Below are 9,578 nucleotides of genomic sequence, written 5' to 3'. Positions count from 1 at the left end.
TATTGGAACCACAAATCTTCAATGTCCATACCTTCCAACTGCTCCCAGAAAAAATCAGATATCATGTTTCGATAGCGAACACCATTAACCGTAGCAGCGTTCTCCGCATTATTCTCGAATTATTCGTCCGCACCAAAATGCGCAGTCACTTTTTGAGGATGCATTGCAACAAACTCTCTTGGATTTTCTAATCCCCAAATACGAGCATTGTGTTTACCACCAACGTGAAAATGCGCCTCATCGCTAAAGATGATTTTCGTTGAAAAATGAACCCCTTGTTCTCGGATCCATTTTGCAAACACGCGGCGCTGTTGATGATCTCGAGGTTTCAACTCCTGAGTTATTTGGACTTTATATGGCTGTAGATGCAAGTTTTTTGTCAAAATTCGCTGTGCGGTTGAATAGGTAACGCCCACTTGCTGCGATCGATGACGAATCGATGTGTTTGGATTTTCGGCTACACTTTCGCGAACAATGGCAATATTTTGATCTGACCGACCTGCACGAGCACGTCGAGGGACTTTGAGGTTAGTTACAGATCCAATTTGCTCAAATTTTTGAACCACATTCCAAATTCACCCATTATATGGGTCACACTTTATGAAATTCGTTTAAAAGCCGAGGAGAAAAATTTTCATCCAATACTATTTATTCGAGAGCTGGTGGTTTTCATTTTATTTCTCTTCTGTTTTTACTTCCTTGAAAATGATGATTTTTAGTCCTCACAAGTATTTGCAGCAAAATTTTAAAAAGCTAGTTGGCCAGTTTTGATATGCCTTAAGTCACATCGCGTTTTTTCAATCTATCAAATACAGGCTCGTGGACATCGTCCGAGTAACTACGTTCGATCGATGCAGATGGTTCTTCCTTCCCTTTCACGCGTCAATTTGTAATAGCAGTGTACGAGATACAATCAGCCGCCCGCTGCTTTTTTGTATAATCGCTCATCTGCCCCGCAAACGACCGCTCTGACATAGTAGCAGCACTTCCCAATGGCTAAAAGGTGCTAAAATAAAACAATCGATCTTTACTGAATGTAAGTAAATTGGCAGCACATATTTTAGGAGGAGTCTACAATAAACTTTAGTGTTAATATAAACATATTTCCAGAAATAATACCCTGTTTATGTTTAGTTTTTTCTTTCGCCAGTAATTTGATATACAAATACATTTTTAAAAAGTAACACTATTTTCTTAGCCAGAAAAACGTATTATATTATATTACATTTTTTTATTCATAGAAAAGGCAACCCGAAAAATGCTTTTTGATATTCAAAAAGAGCGTATAGATATAGACAATAATGCAAGTTCACATTGCAAGAGGTAAGCGATTTGTATTGATTCAACTTATCAGCTTTAATCAGGACCAAAACTTGCGCTGGAAGATGAAAGATATCCTGGCTTAGCAACCTGGGAGACTAATTCAGATGCAGCAATACAAATTTATTATTGTCTCCGTCCTTAGAAGATAGACTTTTTTTTATATTTAATATTTTTTTAAGGTTCCGTTAATACTAACGTCGTGAAAGTTGATTGAAACGTTTTCCCAATGTATTACTATTTTTTTTTAGTTGCAAGCATCTTCGTCCCCGAATTACCCCGCTGCTGAATGCGGGTGGATCTTTTTATGTGAAACTAAAATAATTTCCTGATGGATGTCGGTCTCCTCGTTCCGAATCGGTCAATGTAACGTAAAAAATACGTTCTTTGGGATCATCGTTCCGATTTATTCTTTTGTATAACGTCCACACACGCACAGACTGACCCTCTATTTTCTGAAGCAATAAAACTAACAAACGAACTTGTAGACGTCCTGCTGGTCGATTTCACGCCCCCAAAAACTCTGCACCGGATGGAGATTAAGCCGGAATGAACGACGGAAACGGAAAAATAAAATAATTCGAGACTTTTTTCTTTGCTCGTTTACTCGATCTATTGTTGCTTCCACAATATTGGTAACAATTAACGTCTTTATAATTCTCTACACGAATTAAAATTTATTTGCGACTGTCAATATATATCATGAATTTTCTATTTTCGACTACTGCTTGCAATGACAGATTCTTGGTATAATATTCGCATCTATTTTGCTTTACTTATTACAAGGTTAGTTTTGGGTTAGTTAGTAGATTTGGAATGGTATGGTATGGTATGAACTCTGTACATTATGCTGAGATACTCCAAAATGTTACTGAAATATCCTGCACCGTTTAAATTTTTAAAGCCTTTCGAGATGTACTTAACCTCTCATAATTAATTGGAAATTTATATTTTTCATATTGCGTTTTATATTTATTTATCTATACATTGGGATTTCGTAACTTATGAGATACGATAATTAAGTGGGAGCAAAGTTACTAATTTCGGTGCTTAAAGATGTAGACGTTTTATTTCAGCTACGCAGAGACGCGAATACTTTATACAAAATTAAAACAGTTGGAACTGAAGAAAAATTAACCCAGAAGTTATTATTTATAATCGTATAACAACTTGGGATGCAAATAATGCAAATAAGCTGGTGTTAAAAATCTTTCTACAAATGTCCGGTGAGTCATGGGCCTATTTCTAAAGGTTCCTTAAGATCTTTTCCATTTTTACGTTTGATGAGTTTTAATGTCAATGTTAATTGTCAAATTTAAAATATTTATAGATTAAATATTTAGTCAGTGTTAACATCAACTTTTGAATTTCATTTTTGGTTGTGTTTTAGTTGTCGAAAATCAATGAGTTTACATTTTCTAAAAATTTTCAAGAAGGACCTTCATTGGACAACAAATTTAGATATCGGCACAATACCGTTCAGGCTTGGATATACAAAAGAAAAGAATGATTAGTATCCTCGAATGATTTACAACGAAGTGGTTTTGGCTTGGCATACGAGCACCTAGTGGCACAATATCATCCCCACCCACTGTAACCGATCGGTGTTAGTTTATTCCTTTGTATCGAATTCTCTCGAACGCATTCGATTTTGTCATCCCATTGAATGTTTATCAAAATAAATTAAAAGTCCCCAAACAAACACTCGTAACGATTTCTGCGGCAACACGCCTCCTTATCTTTCGGCAACGTTAAAATTGGCAGGAAGTTGAAGAATGGGTCTCGATTCTACTTGAAACTATTTACGTCGTTTGTATCGCTCTATTGTTATCGTTTGCATTTTTCGATATGCCGTTTGTATGCGTCAATAAGCGAATACCGTTACCACCCACGTCAAGCTTCCTCAATGGGTCTCCTTCGTTGTGATGCACTTTAATGTTCAGGAAATAAGTGAAGCCGACAAATTTTTATTGTTGGTTGTATTTAAGTATGTACACTGGTTAGTAAAGGTTCACCCCTTTTTTTTGTTTTGTCAAGAAATATATTTGTTTGGTGCACATGCGCAGAACCAATCGACAAACAAATTTGATGGTTCGTTCCCATTCTCAAAATAGTTTGATATACAAGATTCCTAAAAATCATTTAGCTCGAGGCCAACCTTTGTATGAAGTCCTGGAGCGATATCAAGTTCCAGTTCCAATCATCGACGCACAAATCAATCTTCTTGCGAATTTCCTAAGCTAAGCTAAGCCACGTCTTCAAATTTAAATTTTAGTGATCGAGTTTTCTTGAATCTCGATCAAACCCACTTGCAAGTGTATTGGAGCAATTTATACATTACTTTTTGTTGGAGTAGTAAATAAATTGACACCGTTTTCCAGTAATTTGCGTTCGTCAGCCTGTTAAATATAAGCAATGGTAACTGTTATCAGACAGCGTCTGCGCTTGCCACAAGCGAATGCACACAGAGTAATCCTATAGCTGGCGTTTCTTCGCTCTAGACCTTTTAGCATTTCATTCCTCTTCAAAGTTAGGTGGCTCTTTGCTACTTTTTACGGTTTTAATAGAGCATTCAGCCGCTTCCAATACCTTCAATGCTGCCTTAAAAAGATTGATTTTTCTCTGCTTCGCTATGATCATTCTTGCGAAGAGAGATAGGATTAGCCAGAATGCCATTTAGATTTTTGGTAGTCCTAAGGAATAACCTACAAACTGGACCTTGCAACTTGGATTCATCTTAAGAAAAATTTTTTTCACCAAAGTTTTCTATGTAATAACATAGATAAATATGTATAAATATGTAGAGAGATCGATTGATTACTTTGGACAGTTCTATTTGGCACCATGAGCCGCGGTACACAAAGAAGCCTTTTGTGCGACGCATAATTTCAGGCTTTTGTGGTGCGGTACAACATAAATAACCTTATTAGGTGCGCATAAAAGCTTTTCACACGTCGATGTTTATACCTTCGCATTTCAGTCGACAATATTTATATAAAAAAGAAACGCGTAAGATATTTGAAAAGGAGAATTTACTTTAGCCATATGGTTCACGATAAGCTCCAGATAATCCAAGGTATTCCTTTCTTAGCAAATGTCATTATTATCGTTGGTGTAAATACAATTTTTTCAAGCTACCCCCTAAAACATTTTTTGCCTACTGCTATTTTTGTCCCTTCACTGTTCAAAAAAAAAAATCCGTAGATATTTTAATAACGGTAATCCGGTAAACAGTTTAAAATTGAAATCTTCGCTGCTTTAAGGTAGCTGTTTTTTCTTATCTCGTGTGCTTAAATTTGATACATTTATAAACCCAATTTTGTTTCAAAATTGATTATCATAAGCTGTAATTGATTTATCTGCAAATAAAATGGATGTACTGCAGATTTAATATATCGATAACTTATTTTCAATTTTGTTATCTAAGATACGTGTGCATAATTATCTACGTGCCTGCAGCGTCTTTTGAGTAAATTGTTCCAATATTTCAAATTTACAGAATGCATTGAAAAAATTATTTTGTTTGTTCTTTTGTTTCAGTTTGTTTGTGTAGTTCTAAGAATCTATGACGTATTACTTTTATCGATCACAATGTTTAACCATTTCCAATTTTTCCTTTTCTTGTGGGCTTGTAAAATTTACTTCTCGAGGAAACTTTGTTGAAGTCTTTTTCAATCTATCAGTGTGATTAGCGTGAGAGGGTACTTTCAAAAATGTTTACCAATATAAAATATCTTGTTAATATTAAAATACGTATAATTATTAATTTTTAGTAATTAACTTATTTACCAATTCCTTGAAAACTTGGCAAGAAATGTTCAAAGTTGACACTGTCAATCGCCTTTACTAAGCTAATAAAAATTTAAGAAGCGGAGTCATAATTATCAGCATCAGTATGGTATTCTAGCCAATTAACACTAGTGTGGTGTTAAATGTAACTGTACAGGGTGAGTCAACGAAAGAGTAAAAGTATATTTTTTTGAACAACCTATTTTTAAATTTTTCTAAGTTTTCACAATTGCAAAAAAATTACCATAGCCCCATTATTTAATTCTAGCGTTATCCGAATATGCAACAGAATTTGGATTAGATGCTACAGGGCGTTGAAAGTAAACGAATATTGGTTTCTCTTAAATGGCACAAAAATCTGCAACTTTTATTAAGTTTGTAACACACCTATGTTAAATTCTTCCTATTTATTTTAACTTTTCCAATAGTCACCCTTCTTTCTGTCTAAAATGCATCACTTTCAACCAAGTATAGTGAATTCGGAAGACAGACATTTACGTTTGCTTCCACTTTTTCAGTTCGATTTTTTTTTTATCAAATTTGATGTTCTCGTTTGCCTACACTTATTGGGCCATATTATCGCACTCATCGTCTGATCCAACACGTGTAAATGTCAACGGTCCGACCACCCTCACCCTAAACGTATATCGGAAAACATATTCTCATTCCACTAAACACATGCGGCGTTTGAAATATAGGCCTTTGCTCGCTTAAAACGAGCGGGAATCATAAATATATCCCATGGTGGCCTCACGCGTTTTATCCTGGACGTACGAATTCAATCCTATCTCGTCGATAAGGACGAGTTGGGGCTAAATGGCCTGGACATGACGTTGCACAGTCCATTCATCATTTGACGACCGTGGACCAAGTCGAGTTGAAAGGACAGATAGTGGTAGCCTAATATTATTTCCGCGGATTATGAATAAATGGAGCAAAGGTTTTAGGGTAAGTATAGACGTGCTTCCCTGTTTTATTTTTCCATTTCTTTAATGCAATCTAATGGCACATTTTATAGAATGAAAACTAAGCAAGAAAAAACTCTACGCTAAACTTGTAACATCATTGCAGCAGCGGAATCCAATGATGCTTTAGTAGGTAAAAAACATCAGATATTTAGCTAAATTCAATGTGATTTATTGTTTCTAGAACCAGAACAAAAAACACTCTTGAGAATTAATGAAGATTCAAGATATATCTACAGCCAGAAGATGACGAATTTTTTACTAATTATTCTGATACTATTTCGATTGATATCGCCATGCACCGTGCACTCCTCATTTGACAATTGTAAGATAGTTCTTAAGTGATTATTTATTTATTTTATTTTAAGTTTACTATTTATTCTCAGGCTTTTAGAACTAGTCACTTTTAAGGCACTAGGCACTTTTTAAGGCGCTTCTTGTCCCATTACTTTATTTGACATTGTTCAGTTAATTTAAATACAAAATACGACTAATTTAGGTGATTTTTAAAATGCAATTGTTTAGAGGATTATTGATAAATATTGGTACAAAATACAACTATTTGACAGCACCCGACTAAATGATTTTTCTAAAATAAGTTTTATGAAAAAATTGCAAGAGACAAAAACGTTTCCATCAATAAGTTTTTCTTTAAATTTAGTAAAGAAGAATGATAAGGGTCCTCCACACATTCTAAAAAAAAAATAAATACCGAGAGTGTTTTTTATGATAGTTATTCTTCCGTAATATTTTATTTTTGTTTTTTCGTTTGTTTGTTTTTCACCCACACAATTACATAACAAACTACCCGCTACTTTAAACAAGGAATTAAATTTTTCTCAAACTTTTATATAAGACACTTCTTTCTAATAATATATATTTAAAAAAGCATTTTTTTTGTTAGATTTCTTTTAAAAGAATCACAAATAATTCTTTCTCCTTCGGTATAAAATAAAAAAAATACTAAATTTGAAAAATTTGCAAAATAAAGTTAAGCACGCTTTTCAGACAAATATTGTATCTAAGGGCCTAAAATTCTTTACGGGGATAATAAATTTAAATTCAGTTGGCGAACCCGATAAAAACAATAATTATAACCAAATCGGATAGTCGCATTTCACGAATTGATGTTATTGCTGTCCCGAAAAAAGCAATAAAATTCGATAAGTTTATCAGATATGAGGATCCCAACACCAGGGTGCTACTGTATTAATACAAATCTAAGTTAATCAGAGTCAATAGCGGTAAGTGGCAATAAATAATTTCAACGACTACGGATGCACCAAGGACTAGTGCCACATCAAGTGCATCTCTATATATCCCAATAATGTTGATGGGAGCCCTCTTACGTGGAGTATTTTTTCTATTAAGTACTCGATATTCAAGTATATTATACTCTTCACTTAATCCACCGTCACGGATTTGTTTTATTGCTGAGATTCTGTTACGCGGAACTGGATAATAGAGGTCAAATCGGGCTGGTCAAGTCAAGCTGACATCGTCATTTGGTTGTCCAAATCATGAAACGAAAAGCCTCTTAGCGTTCTCAAGTATTTTGTAAATCAAAATTTGACCGAAATCAATTGTGTGACTTCAGTTTCGTAGCGTATTGGTTGCTCCTAATAAACATATGTAAAATTTCGAGTCCTGAAGCCATTTCTTTGTATGAGTTGTTCAAACGTTAAACCGACAAACGAATTCCGGATTTTTGGTTTTTCAATTGTTTTAATTGTTCTGTAGCATTGTCACGTAACTAGTTAGTTTTTTTAAAAAGCGACGTAAAATGAACGAAACCCGTGGCGTCGGAATACATGCTATCACACAAAAGTTTCGAAGGTATCGATAAATCAGATAATACATTAAAAGTTTTGTGATGTAGCATAATATTAATGTGTGTTATCGTTATTTGCTTTCTTTATCAATTACCTGTTCTATACACAATATAACTAATCACTTTTATTGATTCTTCATTTCATCGTTTTTTTTTTAAATCTTGATAAAACACGTTTCGCCATTTAGATCCAAGATGGCGCGCGATTTTTTTATTTAGAAATGTCGACGTGCACGTTGATTTGTATTGTTCCAGTCACTTGTCGCTTATTTATTTTCGTTAGTGGGTAATCCGCGTCAATTCATCATCGATGGATTAGTTAATTATTTTGAAAAGGATAGTCGGGTTCGTTGAAGTAGTTATTAATTGTCTTTCAAAATTAACATTCATGTAAAACAGGAGAGAAAGCCGAGAAACCGTAAAGTATTCCAAAATTTCTAAAAAAACATCGCGTTTTCTTAAAGGAATTTTATCACAAAACGCACATTTTCACGTTGCACGTTCTTCGTTTCATGCAAAAATTTTTGTATTTTAGAAATCAGTACCATTTTTTTTTTAATAAGAAATATATGTTTTAGCTTTTATTTTGTTTCCTTTTACATTTTTGCTTAGTTTAAGCGTTATAATTCTTTAATGAAAAATTAAAAAAGAAAAATCGAAATTGAAAACTAGTAGATTAAAAAAAAAGTAAAACAACAAATTTCGTCAGAAAACACGCTTTTCTTAAAATTATTGAAGAAACTTGGAAGAACTTGGAGAATTTTGGAAATCGTTCAAAATAATTGTAAACTTTGATATATTTTTAAGAACTCCTTTATCGTAAACCGTAAGATAACAGTGTCATTGATATTCTTTCGAAAATTGTTCGGTTCATCTTTATTTTTCTATATTTAGAGGAACCAAGTAGCGGACACAACGTACAAAAACAATTTCACTACGTCCTTTGAAACGAAAACTGATTTACTGGTTTTAGCACGCGACTACACCGAATCGTGTGTACCGTCTAAACGAATAATACACACACACAATTGATGCAATTGATGGAAAACGGATGGGCGTGACCATCGATCCCGCGGCAGGAAAAGCGTAGCCGAGCAGGAAAACACCGTACCGCAGGATAAAAGCCGGTAATGGCTGTGTCAAACCGAAACCAACACCGCAATTAAAAGCGCTCGCTGCGGAATGTTTCAATCCGTTTATTTCGATCGATATAATTTATCTTCGAAACACACGTTTTCGTCTTTCTGCAATATCTTTTTATTTTAAAAAACTGAAATAAATATCACGTAGTTGTATTTTATAGCTGTTATGCTGTGCGACATATTTTTAAAAATTTATTAAAAAAGTCCGTCAGGATGTCGTGGTTTCTGCAAATGTTAACGCGACCTTTGGTTAAAATAATTGGGTGCACCAAAACCCATATCAATATCTCAACGCGTGTCAATAATAATATAAATCATAAGAACTCATTTTTCTAGAAACTTTTTTTCAAATTTTTAGATATATAGAATTTGCTCTTCAATTTTCTATACAACATCCCGTATCGGATATTTAGTATTACAAGAAATCCACATTTGTATTTACTTCTACGCCTTTCGACGCTTTTCTCTTTATAATTTGCAAAGAAAAAATCGTTACCTGTAATCCGTCGGATACTAAATTCCAAAAAGGAT

General features: G+C 34.0%; 1 long non-coding RNA gene across 1 annotated transcript; it reads left to right on the top strand.

Annotated features, from left to right (window-relative positions):
• The first annotated feature begins 4,957 nt into the window (after positions 1-4,957).
• Positions 4,958-6,637, top strand: LOC132705170 (uncharacterized). The gene is made up of 4 exons (XR_009619351.1): positions 4,958-6,057; positions 6,128-6,203; positions 6,259-6,399; positions 6,461-6,637. It is a non-coding gene; the product is annotated as an uncharacterized LOC132705170 (long non-coding RNA).
• The last annotated feature ends 2,941 nt before the right edge of the window (positions 6,638-9,578 follow it).

Source organism: Cylas formicarius, unplaced genomic scaffold (genome assembly GCF_029955315.1).
Source record: "Cylas formicarius isolate icCylForm1 unplaced genomic scaffold, icCylForm1.1 PGA_scaffold_7__23_contigs__length_41026272, whole genome shotgun sequence".
NCBI lineage: Eukaryota > Metazoa > Arthropoda > Insecta > Coleoptera > Brentidae > Cylas > Cylas formicarius.
The sequence above is the reverse complement of the archived record's forward strand: the minus strand, read 5'-3'. Positions and strand labels throughout refer to the sequence as shown.